This window comes from Canis lupus, chromosome 3 (assembly GCF_003254725.2).
Source record: "Canis lupus dingo isolate Sandy chromosome 3, ASM325472v2, whole genome shotgun sequence".
Lineage (NCBI taxonomy): Eukaryota > Metazoa > Chordata > Mammalia > Carnivora > Canidae > Canis > Canis lupus.
The window spans coordinates 37,592,493-37,614,602 of NC_064245.1; the positions used below are offsets into that span (position 1 = coordinate 37,592,493).

Sequence of the window (22,110 nt, forward strand, 5' to 3'; positions counted from 1 at the left end):
TGAGAGGGCCTTGGGAGGGGAAGGCGGAGTGAGATGAAGGGTACTAGGTACACAGGGAGGTAGGGAAGGAGAGAAGCTAGGGGAAGGTCGGGGTCAAGGGGGGGGGAGCTGGGGGAGGGGCCTGCAGGTGCCAGGCTGTGAGGGCCAGGACTCTGGGCCTCGGGATAACTGGGCACCTATACAGGGCATGGTGCTGTTAGTGCATAGTAAGGGAGGGGCAGCTGGGCAGCAGGGGCGCCAAGGCCAAGGGCTCATAGGCGCAGGGCAGGGGTTACATAAATGTTCTCTGGCGCTGCAGTGAGGCTGTGAGAGTGATTGCCTCATCTTATCAGGGAACACTGCGTCCCACATGCTCCTCTTGCCCAAGCCACAGGCCTGGGCTGGGACAGCTTGTTCCTCCCAGAAGCTACAAGAGGCCAGACTGGGAGCACAGGGGCTTTCCTACCGCCTGAGCCCCTGACTGGGCACCCAGCCCTGGGCCCTGCCCCCGCCCCCTTCCAGCACCCTGCAGGTACTGCTTGGGAAGTGTGCATGTTTTAGCTCATGCCCTGAGCTCAGGCTCCTGCCACAGGGAGACTCCATCCAGCTCTGACTCCTGTCCAAAGGGCATGCTCCCAATTATCTCAATTGCTCCAACCAGTTCTGGCCAAACTGCCAACTCCTACAGGTGAGTGGGTCCCTCTTGGCTCCAACAGCACCTGCACATGGCAGTTCTTTTCTATCTGGGGGCCTCTTGTGGGCAGTCTGGGGGGTCCTTTTGTATTGCCTCCCAGTGCTTCACATCGAGCCAGGACCAGAATAAAGTCTGTAGACTAAAGCCTTTTCTGCCTGTGGGCAGTTAAGTGCCTTGCCCTGTTGGCCCCCCAGCCTCCTGCTGGCTCTTCTCAGCTCAGGCTGGCTATACCAGCCAGGGCTCTAGGAAGGCTTGCTGAGCTCCCCTCTGTGGGAGAAAGAAGGGAGGGGATGCAGCTCTGAACAGAAGGCCCCCAGAGAGAAGGGCAGATGGATCCATCGACTGAAATCACATGAACGGACCTCAGTGAGCACAAGGAATCCACATGGGTATGTGTGTGGGGAGTTGATGGTTCTGAAGGGCAGGGCTGGTCAGAGATTCAGAGGGAAGCACAAAGAGAGGTTTCCACAGAGATACAGCTTTTCCCAGGCTCCCAGGCCCCAGCACCCAGGTCCTGGCTATTCACTGCCAGCAAATGAGCTGTCATTCATCAACAGATAGCTCTGATCTGCGGCCACTGGCATGTGGCCACCTCCAGCTCCCCACTTCAACACTGCCATGTTTCTCACTTCAGGGAATCCCTCCTGCTCACCCTCCCACTCTGGGGCAGCTTGGCAGGCGGCCAGCCACTGGAGCCAATCAGCTGCCAGCCTCCAAGGAAACCCAGGTCCACAGGCAGACTCCAGGTCAGCAGAAAGGCTTGTCCCCTGTGGCAGAAAGCAGATTTTCCTTTCATCCAGAGGTCACTGGTTACTCCACTCATTACTGAAAATGTCCGTGGTTTACAGACCCCCATGGAGCTGTCGTGAAGATGCTTTACCTCCTAGGAAGCCCCAGCTGGAAGCCCTTACCCACGGTGGTATAGCAGGAGAGAGGTGAGGCCCAGCAGGAGGGAGAGGTGCCACTCAGTGGGGACCCCTCTTTCCCTGGGACTCTGCCTGTAGCAGGAGAGGTGCTTTCTGAATGGAAGCCACCGCTAAAGTGGTCAGCCCCTGCCCTACCCCACATCCCTGCTCATTTATTGATGGCTTCAGGGGCTGTCATCCTGTCTGTTCCTTCTTACAGTTACCTAAGGTTTAAATGGGCACATACTTGCCCATATGAGAGACACTGTTATCACTGGTTGGAAGGGGGGGGGGTTGCTCCTGGGCCCCTGAGCCCCCTGAGAGGGGCTCTCATGAGCAAGCCACTGGCAAATGACCATGGTGGGAACCACTGGTTACACACTGAAGCCCCACACCAGTGAGTATTCATCTTTGCTGGAACTGCCACCACCACCACCACCACCAACCCCCCCCCCCCCCCCCCCCCCCCCGCCTTGCCCCTGCCCCAGGGCACCCTGGTCTCCTGCTGCTGTTATGGGGTATAGGAGTGTTGCTAATCACATGCTGCCTTACACTCATTCTTGCAGGAGCCAGAGGTGGCAGGATATAAAGAGAGGTTGAAGACTATGACATATAGCCTTGGGGACATAGTTAAAACAAAATCTACCTTTCTACAATCGATACAAGTGTATTTTTAAAGTAGGTGTTTTTGGTGTTGCCTTGCTTTGTTTTGGAGTAGGGTAATTTGATCCTAAAATTCCTACAGAGAAACAAACAAATAGAAATAGTGAGGAAAACTAATAAAGAATGATGTGGACCATCAGATATTCAACATACTGCCACATAAGGTGATAATTGACCAATGGACAGGAGAAATGCCAGAACTAAACCCTAAAACAGTGGGAAACATTTAGTGTAAATGAACATCTCATATGGGTGGAGGGGAGAGGGTCTAAAAAAATGTTTAAGGACAGCTAAGTAGCATCTGGAAAGAAAGTAAGGACCATGCTAGGTAGAAGTTCTTTCTATGAATCAAACTCCAGTAGCCATAAATGAAGAGACTGATAAATTTGACTACAAAAGTATAAAATACTTCTCCAAGGACAAAGCCACCAGAAGCAAAGGTAGAAGATAAATGACAATCCAAGGAAAAAATATTTGCAGCTCACACCAGGAAGCCCTACTTTCTGATACATAAAGAGGGTGCAGAAGAGGAAAAACCAACACCTAACAGAAATATGGGCAAAGGCTGTAAGGTAGTTGGTAAAAAGAACACAAAGGACTCCCAGCATCTGCAGAGATGCTCAGCCTCACCCATCAGAATGCCAATGCAAACTAAACTCCACTGAAACCCTATTTTTTTACCTATTAGGCAGCGAAGCTGCAGGAACACGAACTACTCTCACACTCACCAATGGAAGTACACATTGCCCCAACTTCTACGGAGGAACAACTTGGCGATACTACTCATAGTTACAAATGTGTACCACCTTTGATGCCACAAAACAACTTTTGGGAACCTATTCTATACACATCCCTGCACAGCTACAAAATGGAATATGTGCCTAATTATTCAAGGCAGCAAAAGCCTCAAAACAACTCACATCCTTCCATGGGGCCTGTTAATAATAAGTCAATTCTGGAACGCCCATATAATGGAATACTCTGAACAAGTGGAATGGATTCCTTCTGAACTGACAGGGGGAGATCTCTAAAGTGGTACTGTTGAGGGAAGAAAGTGAGGTTTGGAGCAGAATGTGTAAAATAGAATAAACGGTGTGTGTACACCTATGTATCTGCGCATTTGTGCAGAAACATACATAAGAAAGTCAGAACGGAGATGACCTGGTGACGGAGGGCTGGGAGGCTGGAGGGAAATCTTGAAAACGGCTTCAATTTCTTGGATTTCAAAACACGCTAACATATTTATTACCTATTCAAAAAATCAAAAACAAGAATCCACAGCAAATTAGGAAACACTAGACACAAATAATGCAAAATTTCAAACAGGAGTTGAAGGAACAATATTCTATGCCTTCCTGGCCAGGCACACTCACATCACATGGGGCCTGGCATATCCCTCAGCATATTCCAAATGCAATCCTGAAAGCTCCCCTTAAAATAGATCCTCCTGGGAATGGGGGAGGGGGCAAGGGAGCTCCCTGGAAGAGGGGAAACTCAAAACTGGTGAGGAGGCCCAATCTACCTTGCTGGCAGGGGTTTCTGGGGCAGGACTTCCAGGGCTCAAGTCCATGGGTTTTACTGCTAGTTGTTTTGTTGGAGGGTGCTCCCTGATAGTTTCACAGACCTGGTGTGACTTAGAAGGCAAGGGGGAAGAAGGTGAGCAGCAGCAGACTCAGATCTGTAACTGTAGGTGTGAGAGGCCCCTCCAGCCTCCTAGATACCACGTGCCGGGGCCACCCTCCTACGACTGGAGGGCAGAGAACCGGCCTCCAAGGATGTGCCAGGTGCGCCAGGTGAGTTAGCCACTGTCAGGATGCAGGCCATACATTCAAGGCAGGAGAACCAGTGCCCTGGTCCCCTCTGCCAGGGGCTGGTAAGGAGGTGGGAACTAGGGGACGGTGTGGGCTTCTAGGAAAGGGTTTGCTCTTGGACTGAAAGAAGAAGGAAGGAAGGAAGGAAGGAAGGAAGGAAGGAAGGAAGGAGGAAGGAAGGGAGGGAGGGAGGAAGGGAGGGAGGGAGGGAGGGAGGGAGGAAGGGAGGAAGGAGGAGGAGGGAAGGGAGGAAGGGAGGGAAGGGAGGGAAGGGACGGAAGGGACGGAAGGGACGGAAGGGAGGGAGGGAGGGAGGGAGGAAGGAAGGGGGGGGGTTGGGTGTGTGTGGGGGGCCGGGGCAAAAAAGCCTCAGGCAGGCTGTGTGGAGCTGTGACATCTGGGGTGGCACCAGGGAGGTCTGCAGGGACTTGTGGAGAAGCCAAGGTGCTCCTAGATACAGACAATCCAACCTGAGGCCACGCACACCACCCCCTCCCCAAAGAAACGAAACTCATCAAGGTCAGCCAGGGCCCCAGGGGAGGGTGCGGGGCAGAGAGAACTGCTGCCCTACTCACCACCCCAAGGCCCCATGCCCACACCCAGGACTCTCTAGGCAACCAAGGGAGGGGCCCTTCTCTGGAGAGCCTTGGGCAACCATTCTGTTCCACTTCCTCTTCCTGTGTCTCCCCACCACCCTTGCCCCAGCCTTCATTTCCTCACCCTCTGCCTCTCCCCGCTGCCTCCTGGGTGGGCCTGGCCCACAGGGACCCAGCCTGGCCACAGCTGCCCCAGAGGCGAGGAAAATGCACAGCACAGGCATCTGCAAGCACAGAGCTTCACAGGTACGCAGTTTTGACTTTGGACAGACGGAAGCTCATGTAACTCTATCCTGAAGGACAGAAGGGCGTCAAGATGAAACCTGTCTCTGAGATGGGGGCTAAGGGTGGAATGTCAAAATAACTTCACCAAGGCCACACACCCAGAATGGCTGGGCCCTCTGTGTCTAAATTTCACTTAGAAGGAAGACATTACCACAGCCTCTCCCTGCTGTGGAGCAGGAACTGCTATGGCAAGCTGCTCAGGTTGACCCCAGCAATTAGCGTCCTTGGGTCCTTGGTGGGGGTGGGGAGGAGCAGAAGAGGGAGCATCTTGGCCAAGGGCCTATCTCACAGATGAAGGCCCTGATGCCCAGCACACAATGGTGTGAATGAAGTGCCACCCTCGGTACCCTGAGGCTCCCAGCTTCCCAGGGAAGGGAGTTCCCCAGCATCATCCCTCACCCAGTCAAGTAGCACTGGGCCACTCTACCTGCTGGGGGCCTTGACAGGTAGTCACCAGCCTTCTGTGGCATGTGGCCATACCTAACATGTGGATGAACCGGGTAGCTCTTCTACAAGAGGCCCTGCTTGCCTGCCTACCTGCCTGAGAAGGACTGAGCACTGTGAGGCAGCAGACTCAAAATAATGGAGCTAAGAAGTGGCCCTGGGGAGCAGAGGCTCTTCCCCTAAACCAGCACCTACACTTGGCCTGCTCCTGGTACCCAAAGCAGCAGCCAGTTTCCCTCAGGGGGAAAAGAAAAAAAGTAAGTCACAAGGTTTCAAAGAGAACATAGCAAAACAAGGTATTTGTCAGAGCTGGTTTCATAAAGCAAATAAATCAGAATAAAAACAAGCCATTTTTCTCTAGTCCTAAAATGCTTTTGGCTTTTGAGGGAGCTGAGGCAAAAAAAAAAAAAAAAAAAAAAAAGGCAAAAAAAGCCAGTCACTGACCTACCTTTTCTAGAACAGCTGAAAATGCCAAGTAACTGCTTCAGACACTCAGGGAAGAGCCCAGAAAGCTCCTGGGGCCTCTCCATCAGTAGCCCAGGTCACTAGATCCACTACAGCTTCAGCCACTTGGAGTGATTTATACCTGGTATGTTCTAGGAAAACTGTTTTGTTCAAAAAACCACCTGCAGAGAACAGGATACTACACAGTAAGCAAGAGAGGCCTTGCTCCTCAGTAAATCTGAGTAATGTTGCCAGAAAGGAGGTGACCACTTGCCATCCTCACCAGCCAGCCCTCTCCCCACCTGCAGAAACCTACACTGTTGTGTAGAAAGAAGAACATTCCCAGGGCTGTTTCAGGTTCAGGGCAGAGTCCAGCCCCTTCCCCATCCCAGGGCCTGCCCATTGCTTCTCTGAGCCGATCCCTTCCCCCACCCGTCCTGTCTCATGCTCAACCCCGTTCCTCTGCCTAACCTTGAACAGGTCACTAAGGGAGCTGACCCGGAGTGTACCGTCCAGGAAGGGAAGCAGATGCCACTCTGTACTCTAATCCCTACTGGCTCCCAGAGTGTCCTCTTCTTCAAGTGACAGCTCTGCAGGGGACTCTATGACCCAGGGCTACCCTGGGTTAGCCTGATGCCAAGGGAGGGCCAGCAAAAGCTGGAACAAGCTGCCCAGGCTAGGGAGATCCTGAGGTGGGATGTCAGTGGCTTGGTGCTCCTTGCTGTCACCCCTAAGGTCACCGGAACCAGGCTTCAGGTGTCAAAAGGTAAGGAGACAAAGAATGGGTTAGCATGGAGGCTGCCTAGCTGTCCCTTTCTGAAGTCTCAGAAGCCACAGACAAGGGTCCACATATAAGTAGTCCTATTAGCACAGACCAATCAAGAAAACAAACTGCCGAGCCACTGAGCCCCACTGTTCCCAATGCCTGCAGGAAATGCACATGCTACATAGCCAGAACGGCAGGAAGGAAACACATCTATTATCATGAGAAGATGGGATTCATGTGTGATAGTCCTTTCTGCATTCCTGTACTTTCCAACTGAGCTGCATTTCATGTTATCTCATGAAATGGGATGTATACATGTCTCTCTATACAGGTGTATTTAAGTAGACATATTATAAACCTTTGTCACAAAATAGTAACAGCTCACCCACGGTCCAGCTCAGGAACTGGACATGCTTCCATAGGACTCAGCACCTCTGGCCTCTGGTGAGGGAGTAGCACTAACTGACATGCATGAGTGCATGTGCCTAGAAAGGTCAAAAGAGCACATGCCAGAAATTTCACAAAGGTGTTTTCCCCCCTTTTGCTTAGGGTTACAAAACACATTTGAAAATTTCCGTTCCCAAGGTCCCATTTAAAACAGCAATAATAAAATACTAGTAATTTCTGCCAGCAGGCAGCCAGAAGCCACCCCACACAAAGGCTCTAGAGGTCCCCCACCCCCTTCACACACACACACACACACACACACACACCCCGAAGGGACATGGATAGAGGTATATGAGCTCCCACTCCCACTTCCAGATCCTGTACCTCAACAGTCCCAGGTGACCAAATGTGATGAGTGGACTCAAGTGAGGTGCCTCAAAGGTTTCTCATCTATTCTGATGGTCACACCACTGTCTCCAAAGGGGACCCAGGAACACTTTCCATGGACTGAACAGTGAGTGACTCCTGTCAAGCTCCCTGATCCCCGCCCTCCCTTTCCTTTGCCATCTCAAAGGGAGCATTCCCCTGCTTTGGGAGCCAGAATGCTGTCACCTGCTCTGTTCTGGGAGTATGTGATCTACTGCACACACAGCCGTGACAACTGCAGACAACCAAAGAATGACATTTCAGTTGTTTTTTTTCTGAAGTTTCCTCAAACAAGGACAAGGACATGAGTTTGGAACCTACAATTAAGGATTCAGGTTTATTTACTCGATAAAAATGTTCTTCATTTGAGACTGATCACAAGTAAAGGAAGCTCATATTCAGAATATATAAAGAACTCTTAAATCTCAAGAGTAAGCAAGCATCTGATTTTTAAAAACAAGCAAAAGATCTGCACTCAACCAAACAAGATATACAGAGGGCAAACAACTACATGAAAAGGTGCTCAATATCATCATTAAGGAAATGCAAAATAAAGCAATGAGGTGGCACCATACATTTAGGAGAATAGGTAAATTCCCAAAAAACCAACAGTACTAAAAGCCGGTGGAGCCACTGGAACTCTTGTTCGCTGCTGCTGAGAACGTGGCGCAGTCATTTGGTAAGACAGTTCAGCAGTTTCTTACAAAGTTAAAAACACAACCCAGCAACCCCAGCCCTAGGCATCTACCAAATGGAAGAGCCATCCACAAATGTTTATAGCAGATTTATTCATACTCAGAGAAAATTAGAAGTAAGCTCTTTCTACAGGTAAATGGATAAACAAATTGCAGTATACCCATACAATGGAATACTATTCAATGATGATGAAGAAGGAGCCACTAATTCACAGACACCAAAATGGTTGAATCTTAAGTGCATTTTGCAAAAAGAAAGAAGCTAGATCCAAAAGTCTATATATTGTGTGACTCCACTCATGTGACATTCTGTCAAAGGCAAAAAAAACTGTAAGGACAGAAGTGGCTGACCTCAAAAGAGAACTTTTAGGGCTATGGAACTGTCTGCCTGGTACTGGGTTGGTGAATACAAGACTTTGCATTGGTCAAAACCCATAGAACTATACATCACAGACTGCACTATACAGTATGCAAACTTTGAGCATGTGAAGGAGGTTGGGGGATCCCAGCATGGAATGCAGACCGTGACCACACACTCTGACCACATCACAAATGTATGATGTGGCCTCTGGGAAGGGGGTGGGCAAAAGCAGCTGACCTAAGTAACTTGGGAAAATGTTTTGATTGGAAACTGGAAGACTACAGACATAAGTAACTGTACTTAAACACTGCTCTAGTTTCTCATGAGATATAAATAGCTATGAAACTGCTTCACGTGTTTGCTGGGACTGAACGAACAGGTGGCCACGTTGTGGATGGTGGGAGCCAGCATCTCACTGCTGGAGAGGGGAGGTTATAGATCAGTGGGGAGCGGAAACGAGTCCTTCTTCAGGGGCTGCTCCAGAACCTGAGACATCTGTGTGAATGCATGCTTTGCTTAATGAATGAATGCATGTATAGCTCCACACAGAGGGCCCAAGAGAGAAAGTATTAAAGTTATGTGTGTAAATGGGCTGGGACACAGGTCTCCTGGGTCCATCCACCGTGAGGGGCCAGAAGTAGCGACATCCCAAGAGCAGGGAGAACACCCAGCACCCAGATCATGGTTTCTAGATATCATTCTCAAGCAAAAGGAAATCAGGGTTCCTTAGAGAAATGGATGATGCTAGGGCCAGAGCAGGAAAAAATACAAGATAAACCTGATTTCTTAATGTCACAAAGCAAGGAAGTGCACAAAAAACCAATCTGACTGAGATGTGTCAAAGGCACATGGGAGCCAACCTGCCAGGATTCCTGGCCAGTGCTAGAACAACTGAGCAGCAAAATGAAGTATCACTGGCAATCACGTGGATAACGTTCTCCCACTGATATGACATGAGAAGGGCATTTCACCTCTGTGCTATTTCTCCCCAAAAACCATAAACCCAGTGTCATCATGCGAAAAACATCAGAGAAATGCAAACTAAGGGACAGTCTACAAAATATCTAGCCACTACGCTTCAAAACCATCAAGGTCATGGAAATATTAAGAAACTGTCATAACCACAGGAGCCTGAGAAGACATGACAACTATAGTTCAGGTAATAAAATTACAGAAAACCCATTTCATTCACATTTTGTGATCAGTACAGCTGGGATCATGCAGCTCATTTCTAAGTAGTAAGTCAGTTACTGCTTAGCTAGTACAAATGGCTGATACAGCCTCACTTGTTAGGGAAAAAAGTAAATGATGGAGAAAGCACATGATTTCTGAGGTTCCTCAAATGCTTTGGGAGCACTGGCTCATGTGGTGGTCACCTCTGCCAGCTGGACCCTTCTCTGATCAATGCACAGGACAATTGCACAGGAGTCACTCAGCAACCGTGACAGTGACAACAGAGTGTCAACTGGTCCAGCAATCATTCTTCATGTCCTCTTTCCCCAGACAACATGACTTAAGTTTGCAGTGGCAATGCACCAGGTAAAGACGGTTCCTTTCCGACTCCCTTGCAGCTAGGATTGGCTTTGTGAACTGACTATGTCCAATGAGTTCTGGATATGTCAAGGGATAAACCTTGTTATGATAAAGAGGACCATGTGCCTGGTGCCCTTCTTCCTGCCTGGAGAGTGCTCCCAGGTTGTAGGAGCAGCAGCTGTCATGTGATCCTGGGTGGAAAGCACAGTCTAATTCACATGTCTACAATAACTAAAGAGAAAGAGATGATGAGCCTTTCTGGTGGCATCCTGGAGCTGCTACACCAGCCCTGGATATCTACTTTGGGACCCGTGACCAGAGTAAGAAACCTAAACCTACCAACCTTAGGTTTAGACCTTCTTCCTTCCCACGGTTTCAGTTGCTTCCAGATTATTCCTCACTGTAACACTGGCTACAGTGCCAATTCCTGGGTTACATCATTGGACAAAAACCAAAGGAGGCTGCTGGAAGCCTGGGGGCTGGACAATTGAGTCCGTGCAGAGGTAGGAGCCTACATGGGAAGGGAATCTCCTGCTGAGGAGGGACGTACTCATCTTACCCTCTCGTCTCTCCCTGAACCTCCCTGCACTGGCCCACATGCCAAACAGGAACTCTGGATAAACAGCAGATCACTACCTTCCCATCCCCAGATCCCTCTAAAATGAAAGGAAAGGGATTTTAAAGGACTAAGTGAAAGGGAAAAGAGAGAACAATAGTAATTTGGAAGCTGGAAATTAAAGGGATGGCTGAGAAAACAAAGAAGCATGTTACTATGGAGGATGTGACCTCCCAAAAGGCTCATGAGGGTCCAGTGGGGCCAGGAGAGGGAGCACCCAAACTAAAGAAGCAACAGACATACCACAGCCTTCTGTATACTGCACAGACAGCTGCCTGCCTTTTCCATACCTGCCAAAGAATAACTTACTATTGGGTGGGTCAGAGCGGTGGAGGCTCTGGGCTGGAGACCCCAGATATGGCTCATGGCAGGCAGGGCAGCCTCTCAGATGGCGGCCCAAGGACCAGCTTGCCCGCTCCATGCTGCCACTCCCAGCCCTCTCCCCACCTCTCTCCACCCGGCCATCCGAGTGCTGCAGCCAAAACTACACCCCACAGGCAGGGACCGAAAGTCACAGAGCCTGTCTGTGCACCAGTCCTGGCCTTTGGGCGGTATCCCCAGAAACCAGGGACAATCAGACAGAGGACAGCCTCTGACCAGGGCTGTGGGGTGAGAGATCCAAACCAGCAAGCAGAAAAAGGCGATCCAGAGGTTGCAGAGGCCATCCGATGTCAGGAGAAGAAAACTTCCAGAGCTATCTGTCATCCCCAGAGGTAAGACATGGCACCCACGAACCAAAGACTGCTCCTTGAAAAACCGCAATTCGGGGGCTCCTGAGAGGCTCAGTTGGTTAAGAGTCTGACCCTTCGTTTCAGCTCAGATCACGATCCTGTGGTAGTGGGACTGAGGCCCACATCAGGCTCTGTGCTCAGCGTGGGGTTTGCTTCAGATTATCTTTCCCACTTTCTCTCTCTCAAATACATAATACCTTAAAAAAAAAAAAAAAAAAAAAAAAAACAGCAATTCAGAAACCTGAGTCTGAAAGTAAAGACACAGTGGGGGATATGGCAGAGGTTAAAATCTCCATTTCGGGAGTGTAAGAGAAAATGGAGAAAGTCTCACAGAAAACTGAGCAAAAGACAAGTAAGTGGATGATGGGAAGGAGAAGGTAAGATAATGGAAGGATCAGCCAAGAATTCCAAGTCCATATAAAAGGAACCGGGGGGGGGGGGGGGGGAATCCCTGGGTGGCTCAGCGGTTTAGCGCCCTGCCTTTGGCCCAGGGTATGATCCTGGAGACCCTGGATCGAGTCCCATGTCAGGCTCCCTGCATGGAGCCTGCTTCTCCCTCTGCCTGTGTCTCTGCCCACTCCACACCCCCCCCACACGTCTCTCATGAATAAATAAAAATTAAATAAATAAATAAAAGGAACCCAGAGAGCACCCAGAACACAGAAAGTGGGCCATGAACCAGAGGATGTGCAAGAATGAGTCCCAGAAGCCAAGGGTACCAGTGGCCACACCAAAGGGCACACTGCAGGAAACAGAGCCTTGGGTCCAGCACTTCCACCCCAACTAATCAGATGAGAAGCAAGACACTTCCAGACACCTATGTCTCCAAGATACGGCCTCCACACCTTCACCAGAAAGCAGAGGCATGCATTCCAGGACACAGGGCCTGAAGGTTGGGGGGAGGGGGGGGGGTCTCAGGACAGTAGGAATGGGCAGTCGAGGAAGCTACCAGGGGTCTGGAGCACAGTCCTCCACACCAGTGAGAGCCACATGGTGACAAGTGAAGGACAACAGCACTAAGAAAACCAGGCAAAAGGAACAACTATTAATTCAACGGAAATTAAAAATGGGACACCAGGGTCACCACCAACTAGCATCCAGTTAGTCCTGGCCATCTGTCAACATTGAACGCTGACCTAATGCAAAATACCCCACCATCCTAGTGTGGCGGGGGTGACAGGGAGCTCACTTCTCATCTGCCACCATGGGAAGTCAACACAGGATGTTCAAAGCTGAAATGCAAGCAGAGCCCCCAGGAGCATGCAGTTGAGAGCTAGGATGGTAAATCCCAAAAGAGGTGGGTAAAGCCAACAGCACCTGCCTCTGGCAGAGGGCACGGGACGGAAGGGCACAGCCAGGCACCTGTTTATCACAAAATGTGCATGAGGCTTGGTCCTTAGGCTACATGTGCTATGTGGTGCATTACTCTACTACATTTTCAAAAACAATCTGCAAAATGGGACAGACATTTGTGGTAGCCAAGCCCTTCCATGCAGAACCACTTTGCTATGCCCACCGCCCCTTTAGAGCTGTGTGAGGGTGTGGGCCCTGCCAGCATCCAAGGGGTATGGGTGTAGCACCCGCTTTGCTCCTCCCTGGTCCCGTGGACCAGAGGAAAGCCTTTACTGGGCAGCTGGGCCTCCTCCCTTGCCTCCTGTTGCCCCAGTACCAGTTGGGACTGTCTTTGTTACTGCTGCTTTTGATTCTGATAAGAACTTGTGTCCAGAATAGTCAGGCACTGGGTACCTTCTTTCACCTCAATGAAGTACTGCCACGGGGGCTGGGAGTGGGGGGTGGCCCACACCACTTCCCAAGTCTAACTAGTCCTCTGGGGTGACTTGAGGCTGGCTTTCTTTATTCCGTATTTAATTAGTGTTATTCTGCCATTAGATACACTGGACTTTCATTTTAAAATGTGTGGCACTGAAATATTAATGGATAAAATGTTATGATGTCTGGGATTTCCTTGAAAACATTGAGGGGGATGCAGGGGATGTTGGAGATGTGGGCATCTATTACATGCTCTGCTCAAGTGGGGTGTCAGCCCAACGCTCTTCTGACTGTACAGATGTGGGGTGCCACCATATGCTGTAGCCCAGCCTGAGGGCTCCTCTGCTCACTGGATCTCATCCCTCTTTTGGCTCTCCCAAAGCCAGCTCAACATACCACAGGCTACTCTCTGCCTGCCCTCTCATGGGCAGGCTGACACCCTGCAGGCCTGGCCAGGGCCCTAGACTCCCCACTGTAACTTGTCTACACGGGCCCTGTGCTCGCTCCCACAGCTTGGGGAGCAGAGTGCACAGGGCAGGGATCGGGCCTGGCCAGGGCCTTCCAGTCTGACTCTGTCTCCTGGGCCTCCCTGTGGCCAAGCACCACGTCTGATCCCAGACTGTGCATGTCCACTTGATCCTGAAGTCCGGGAGCTCTGGGGAGTTCCTGGCTCCCAGGGGGCTGTGAACTAGGCAAGGCTGCTAGGGTGTTTCTAAGCAGCAGCCTGGTTTCTGTTTGAAAGGAGAAAGAGCTTCAGAGAAGAGTCCTTCTTCTCTGCTGCATGTTAGCACCCTGTGGGTGCTGGGCCTTTGGCAAGAAAGGGGAGGGGGAGAGGGGGTCTGCTGCTGGCCAAGGGCCCTCCTAGGTCCCCCACCTGGGGCGGGGCAGGACTTGAGCTGCCCCACACCTCCTGCCAGATCACTGTGGGAACTCTGGCCACAAACACCGCAGCCCCCCTTCCTGGCAGCTATTCTTGGTCTGTGTCTCCCTTTGGGGGGAGGATAAGGGTGGAAATGATCAGAAGCTAAAATTAGCAAATGGCAAACAATTGAGGCCAGGAATCTGAGGTCAGCTGAGGATAACGGTTTGTTTTTTTGTGGCCCTGAGGTTGTTTGAGCAATAAAGGGAATTGAAAATGAAAACAAATCTGGAAGCAGCCCAACCCCTGCTGGGACCAAGGCAGACACTGGGTCAGCGGGGGTAGACCAGGCCAGATGGCAGGGACTTTGCTCAGCCGAGAGACCCTTCCAGGGCTCCCCTCCCCCCACAGGACTTCCGGCTGTTGGCCTTTGAGCTCACCTTCCCCAGCCAGGAGGACATCTACAACTGCGAGCTACAGAAGGCTCCAAAGGGTTCCCCAGGCACTAGTCTGGTTTTGAATTCCACTCCTGGGAGGGCCAGCATTAGCAGTCATGAAAACCCAGAAACTGTGCCATATAACCAGGGCTACAAGACTCTGCTCTGGTTCTGCAGGCTCTTGCCTTTTAACATAACCCAGGAAAACCCCCCAAGTGACAAGACAAGCCAGCCAATCTAGTCCCTCCATCTACAATCCTTCCTCCTCTGGAAGGCCCATCTACACACTCCCCAGGAGACACTACACGACAGCAGGGCGTGGCTACGAAGGTAGGGCCCTGGGCCCCAGGTCAGACGAGACAACAGTTGTGACTCCTTCCTGCCCCGAGGTGGGCCAGCTGCAGATAGGGCAGGGGAGGATGGCCCTGCCACAACACCACTCCATGGTCTGGGGGCCACCTGCCCCCAAGAACTCCAAGCAGCCACTCAGGAGGTCCCACTGCCCAGTGGTCTTGGGATTCTGTCTTGATGCTCATAGCCTGGGACCTGGAAACAACGTCCTCCCTCTATTCCTAAGGGTGTTCAGCTTGGCCTTGTGATACACAGGACTTAATACAACCTTTTACTCAAGCACACAGGAGCCCAGAGAGCCTGGGGAGCCAGAGCCCAAGCCCTAAGGATGGGACTCCTGTCTCCGGACACAGCAGGTACCCAGAGGCTTTTCCACGGGGCTGGCCGGACCAGGGACTGGAGCCACAGTAAGTGACACCAACCTGCACATATGCGCTAATCTCAACAGTCACCAAAGCTGCTACAAGACCTGTCCCCAAGCCACACCTAGGCCAAGCAGGATTCGCACAGCATGAGCCTGACCAGGCTCTCCTCATTGTCAGGTTCAGAATGACACTCTACTGTGGGGACTGGCCTTGGCTGCATTTTTATCTCCAGCGAGCTCAGGCCAGAGCCCAGCTGGCCACCACCCTGGCCATCAGGTCTATGCACTGAGCGGGACTGAGGATGCTGGGAAGCATAGGAATTTAGGGGGCAGCACTGTGAAGTCCAGGGCTGTCTTTTCTTGTCCTTGGCCCTTAGGGCAGGTGGAGGGCCCCAGGTGGACTCTGGGGCTGACAAGAGGGATGGGAACCCCTGGGCCCAGCTGGAGCCCTAAAGATGAGAAGAGCTCCCACAGCTGCCTTTCCAGGCCAGGTGCTGCTACAGAAAAACTCACCTTTCCCTGACCTGAAGATCTCAAGACCCTTGCTGTCTAAGGCCACATCACACACCCTATAGCCCTGAGAGCCCGGAGGCTCAGGACAGTCTGAGGGTTTAAAAAAAAAAAAAAAAAAACCGTTTGAAGGTCCCGGGGTAATGAGCGGGTCTGGTGCTTGGGTTATGTCTACTCTATACAACCAGCTACCTCGGTTCAGGATGAAACCCTTTTGGGGATCTCCTAACCCTGTCCCTGCCAGGGTGCCAGACTCGCTGCGCTCAGGAGTGGCTGTGGATGTTGGGTTCATTCTCCCTTTCTAGAAGGCAATGTGACCTTAACTGCACGTGCCCCTACTTGCTCCCAGGAGTTCATGCTATGATAGTAATAAAGATGAGTCCACTGCAGATGGCCACCAGTCCTGGGATATTCCAGAAGAGCAAGTCACTGGAGCTAGGACAGCCACCAACCCCAGGGCCTATTTAGGACACCAGAGACCACCGGGAAAGGCCAGGTCAAAAAGCCAGTCAGCAACTCACGGATATGATTGTGACAGAATGTTACAGTGGGAAAAATAAAGGACATAAAATGACTTCCATGAGGCAATCCTGAGTTTTATACTAAAACACAGAGACAAAAATGATAACCGTGGTATTTGTGGGTGGGTGAGATGAAAGTTAATGCTATTCCTTCTTTTTACTCTTTCTCTTAATACTTGTTTCCCAAATCCTCTTTATGAACATGCTCAGCTTTTATAATCAGAAATGAAAATGAATGTGGTACACCCAAATCAGTCCTTGGGCAAGCCAACTTCTGGTGAGAAACAGAAACACACATCTACCCGTCCCCAAGCACCTGAACCCAGGCCACACTACTGGTGGAGTACACATTTTCTGACTGTTGACTAGGCCCAACTCAGAAGCTGCCACCAGTCCAGGGATGGCAGATTGGGTCATCTGGAAAGCCAAGTCATCCCTGGAGATGCTGTGGGATTCTCCACTTGGATGGCCACCAATGTCTCTGGTCAGCATCCTGATTCTCACCGTCACTACCATGTTCTCACAGAAAGGCCAGAAAAAGCTAGGCTCCTCATCTATTCCAAACTGCTATAGCCCCAAAGTACCCTGGGCCCTGGGTGTCAGCCAGGGTTCTGGCCTGGCCACAGGGCCTCCTCTGAAGCCTGTTGAGGGGGCTGTGCCCAGACCAAAGTCACTCTGTGGATCCTTTGATGTCAGACCTGGGGGGGGGGGGTGGCTGACACACCAAACCGCATTCTCTAAACACTGTGTGGGTGAAACAGGTGCAAAGCACCAAGCCCTAGGCCTCATTTCTTTTACCCCACTTCCTGGGGGACACAGTTCCCGACACCTCAAGTTTAAGCATCTGACAAAAACAGAACCTAAGAGGAGCATCCGTACCCAGAATCTCACACACTTCACACAGGGATCTTTAATGAGATGAAGTTCTCAGGGTCAGTTCCCTGTGACCCAGATGGAGGCGCCCAGGACAGGTTCTGAACAGTGGGCCCATGTGACTTGTGGGATGAGATGGGGGGCGGGGGCCTGTCCAGGGACCTGGTTCTAGCCCTGCTCTCCCCTCCCTGAGCCAGGATCCCCGGAGTCAGGATCTCCAAACTGGTATGCCTACTTCCCCACTGTGACTTGGGCAGACTCTTTCCCTTCCTAGCTTATAATTTGCATAATGGCTTAAAAACAAAGACCACATACCACACCACCCTCCAAGTTCTAGGAGGTCAGGGGAATTCTCTGTAGGGGCTTTGCTTGGTGGAAAAGAGCCACATCATCCACAGAAATGTTCACAAGTTCTGCAAGAGGTCCGCAGAGAATTTGGCAGTTTCAGCAACCCTCCAAGTGCTTCTGGTTCAGCCAAGGACACATGGTGGATCACTTGTTCTACTGTCTAGCTTCATGTGGAATTCCAGGGACATCTGAACTCACCTGCTTTTTGTTAATTCACCCCAACTTTGCACTGGAAGGAGGGGTGCTGGAAGCTGTGACACCACTCCCCGCCCGCCGCCCCTGGAGTCCTCCAGCACCCCAGGAGAGAGAGATCTGAGGCTACCTCAAGCACCCCTGCTCCTGACTCTCATCCTCCTGGTTCAGAGACAGTTGTACAGGCCCAGCCCACCCCCACCCCTCAGGGGCCTGGCAAGCACCCAGTTCCTCCTCACCACTTGCTAGGCCCCACAAAGTAGGCACCCCTTGTACACTCACATAGCAAGAAACCTGTGGAAGTATCAGATATGATGCAGCTGAGCAGAGGCTGGGCACTGCTGGCACCAGGTCAGGGGCCTGGAGACTCAGGCCCGGGATGAATCAAGTGTACTTTTGATCCCTGGCTCCCCGACCATTTACCAGTCAACCCACAAGAGAGCCGCTACTCCCACTACAGCCCAGCAAGGCACATGCTTTCCACATGGGCCACGCCAGTGGGCAGCCCAGCTGCTGTCAGCCCATCCCAGCTCTGGGAAAACAGTGTCAAAGACAGGACCTGCCCAAGTAAGGAAAGCATTGGGCAGCATCTCCGTGGGTCCCAGGCATCCCCCAGAAAGAATTACAGTCACGGACCATGACTCTCCAAACTCAGGCATCAGAAAGCCCCAGCAAGCAGGGACAGTGGGCCCACAGGGAATACAGCATCCCACCCCACCCACATCTGCACTCACCGCTTCCCAAGACAGCATTAGCCCTCCACAAACAGCCCTGGATGATGCTAGCACTGACATCAGTAGCTTAGGCTGCACCCCAGAGCCCCAGGCACAGAACCTGGCATGTGGCTTCAGTCTCCAGCTCCCAAGAACAAAGCTGTCAGGGCCCCGGGGCAGCAGGCCATGTGCTGCCTTCATGGTCTGCCATATCATGGACGCCAGGAGGGGCTTCCTGGGGCTGAGTGTCAGTGGTTCACTGGAGGTGAGAACAGGGCCACAGCAACAGTGCTCTCTTGGAGGTAAAAACCACGAATACCACTTAATCTTTCCTTGAGTTTCTCTATATTTTCTGAATTGTTTGCAGTTAACGTATCACTTTCAGTAAAAATGTGCGTGCATGTGCCACATGTGACATTTTTCTTCCCAGAAAGCACTCAGGTTAGGCTGACACATCCAGACCCTTGAGTCCCACTGTTATTTCAACACAAGAGCAAGTTAAAGGTAGTAGGAGGGGCTGCCTGTCACGTTTGCTTCTGCTGCGGGCTTTCTCTTCTTACACTTGACCGCTTCTGTGGTCATCTCAACAAGAGCTAAGCCACATGTCCCACATGCCAGTCCTGTGCATCTTCCACTTTCTTCCACAAGCAGGAAAACCTGGGCTGGGTCCTGCTTTCCTCAATAGACGACAGGAGCCCAGGATGAGAAGAAGCTGCCAAAGTCGAGCCAGATCCTCCAGGGGTGGGAATAACCAAGCAGGAGGCACCATACGTGGAAACGCATGAGGACCAGCATCACCCTCAGAGAAGGCAGGCAGGTGCCGGCCCCAGGAATGTACCATCTGGGAGAAGCCAACTAAATGCCTGCATGTTCCGCCAAAGCCACCTGTGAGGGGACATGCAGCAACCACAGCACCCCAGAGGCTAGGGGACATAGAGAGCAGAAGGTGCCAGCCACCATGACACCAATTTTTCTTCTCCCCTTCATTTCCCAATCACATGGCCTCCCCCTCTCCCTCCCTCTCCTTTTCTGGTGCTCCCCACCCTAATTCAGATTCCAAGGCTCTCCTTGCCAAGGCCACTCCCCTTCCCTGTGACAAGGCCCCCAGCCCTCCCTCAGACTCCACCTTTGCTCCCCACCCCTACCCTAATGATGGGGCAGATCTTCCCTGCTCCCACACCACCCATGGTCCCCCTCCACACTAGCCCCTCCACTACACAAGCCTTGCTCAGAGCCTTGAAACAACCCCCCCCCCCCAACCCATAAGCAGCAGGGACACTTCCCAGACCACCAGTCAGTCTAGCCTGGTATCATAGAAACCAGTTCCCTGGTGGCCCTGGACTCCCAGGTGGTTCCCAGACTCAGCTGCAAAGCCTTCTCCTTGGAAGCCTTTGTGCTGCCAGCACAGCATAGCTCTGCCCCCCAGGGACACCTGCTGATACCCAGAAGGGTGTTCAAGCCCCACCTCCTTGCCTAACTAACCTAGTTTCTTACGCCCACAAATACTCCTACCTACTGAGCCTGGCAACCTGACACAGACCTGACCCCACCACAGCCCCAGCTAAAGGCCAATGGCAGGGGACATGAGATTCCTACCCAGAGCCCCTCCTCCTGTGCCTGCCCCCCACCCCAGGTCACCCACCCAGACCACCAATCCAATCTGCACCTCCCTGACCTGGCTGCTGACTCCCAACTCTGACTGCATGGGGCCGGGGTGCAGAGCAGGGGGCAAAGGTGAGCCAGCCCAACTACCGAATGCTTGGCATGTCCCTGTCTAGAAACTGAATGGTTTTGAGGCGCAGGTGGTGTTTTCATTTCTTCTTCCAGTTGAAGATGATGTCTTTGAAAGAGAAAAGGAGGTATGGAAGTAAACCACTGTGACAGAGCAGGCCACTGCCTCATGGGAGGCCTATCCCAGAGCAGAGGCTGTGGTTGTGGGGGAGGCCATGGGAGGCTTTGAGCCCCCATCCTGGAAGCCGCCAAGACCCTGAGAGGCCAGGGAACCAGGTAGGACATGAGGAAAAAGAAGAGAAAGGAAAGGTAGCTGTGGCAACAGCAGCAGCAGGACAGAGGTATGGGAACACCCAGCACAGCCTGGGGGACACCACACAGAGCCACACTGTGACTTGGGGAAGGCCAGAGCAGGGCCAGGTGTGCAGGTCTCCCACAGCCTCGAGAGATAGGCCAGGCCCACTAAGGGAGGGAGGACAGCTCGGCTCTTAACTTGGGGTGGGGAGGGAAAGTTCCAAGTGTCAGAAAAAGGAACAGGGAGCTTACCAGAACCACAGATGGGTGATCTTCCCAGAAACAACAGTCAAGATCATCGACTCGCTGTTCTGTGCAGAACAGGTCTGGATTCCCATGGGGACAGACTGGAGACCCATGAGGGGCACTGGGCAGTGGGGACATGGGTCAGGGTTGGGGCTCATGCTGGGCGCACACGGGCACTCTGGTGTCATATCCTCTCTGCACACAAGCTCCATCTGAGCTCTGGGGATGTCATGAGAAATGTCTGCCCTCTGTTATTCCCTTTAGAACTGGGATCAGAGCATGTTTATCAGAGTGTTAGTACTGTCAGCGGAGGAAAACTTTACCCATAGGGCAGCCCAAGTGATGAGCTGGTGGGAGCAGGGTGGGGAGAGCTGGAGACCCCAAGGAGGCTGGCCCATTATAAATGGGTGGTGTGAGTAGAATTTCATGTGGCTAAAAACATTTGAAGACCTTCCACCAGGTTGGCTGAGCAGACATCCTGGGGTGGAACTGGGCTCTGGTCCAGTACTGCTGTGGTCAGTCCTGTGACAGAGACATTCCCACCCACCCCCAGTCACAGAGATAGGGTGCTGGCACATCTGAGCACAGCTGCCTCGGGCTGTGGGTGGCCCAACACACCAGCCAAATGGGGTGCTGCCCATCTGGGGACATCGGGGTACAGCCAGTCACTGGTGAAAGGCAGCCACAGAAGCAGCTCACCTCTCTGACTCTCCTCACACTCACTAAAGTGTTTCCTTTCACTTCCTGTGTGCCCCCTCGTCACACATTGCTAGGCACACAGTGGTCACCTGGGCCTGGATCTGCCCCCACCCCCAGTACTTTCTGAGAAGGTGTCTGAAGGAGGGAAAGACCTGGTCGAGTGGGGTGGGTGGACCAAGGGTGAAGAGGAGGTTGGAGTGAGGAAAGCAGATCTCCCCAACCCAGGCCAAGAGAAGCATATGGATGGGGCCACGTGGCACTGGCCTTACAGATTCCCAAGTTTTCCCTTCAAGGGGCAGAAGGACCAGCCAGAGCAGGACTCATGTGGCACTCAGGGAATGAGTGACAAAACCCCACGCCCCACATCCTCCACCCCAACACTATCCTCTGACACCCCACAAATACAGCTTTACACACCAGTCCAGTGTGTGCCACTGGCTGGGCCAACCCGACTCCCATACCTGCCAACCCATTGCTTTGACCCCTGGCCACCTTCTCTCTCCCCTCTTGATAGCCCAGTGCTTCTCAGCCAGTCTGAAGGGTGGGTTAAGACCCTGCTGCCCACTGTCTTGTGACCTTATGTGCCTCTTATCTGCCCCCCCACTCTGCCCCTTGCTCTGGCCAGGGTCTCATTACTACCTCTGCTTGCTGGACTCATGGAGCCCTCACCCAATCACCCTCGATTAAAGCCTGGGCAGGTAGGGTGGCACCCCTCTGAAAGGCAAAAGGACTCTGACTACAGACCCCAGAGGCCCCAACTCCCTGGCCCAGCCCCAAGGGTTAACCTGCCCCCAGCCTCTGCCTTGGGGGCTTAACCCCATTCATGATGCTTCCTTCCCCCTCCAAGTCACTGAAGTACAGAGGCA

The 22,110-nt window shown here is 52.2% G+C and overlaps 1 protein-coding gene and 1 long non-coding RNA gene across 3 annotated transcripts in view; one reads left to right on the forward strand and one right to left on the reverse strand.

Annotated features, from left to right (window-relative positions):
* KLF13 (KLF transcription factor 13) overlaps positions 1-22,110 on the reverse strand; it is a 50,260-nt gene that overhangs the window by 10,980 nt on the left and 17,170 nt on the right. The gene's annotated exons all lie outside the window — the stretch shown is intronic.
* LOC118354245 (uncharacterized) lies at positions 372-4,172 on the forward strand. Of its 2 annotated transcripts, XR_004814387.2 has the most exons (5): positions 372-667; positions 1,308-1,419; positions 1,522-1,608; positions 2,145-2,256; positions 2,930-4,172. It is a non-coding gene; the product is annotated as an uncharacterized LOC118354245 (long non-coding RNA). The 2 variants fall into 2 exon arrangements; XR_004814386.2 differs by lacking the exon at positions 2,145-2,256.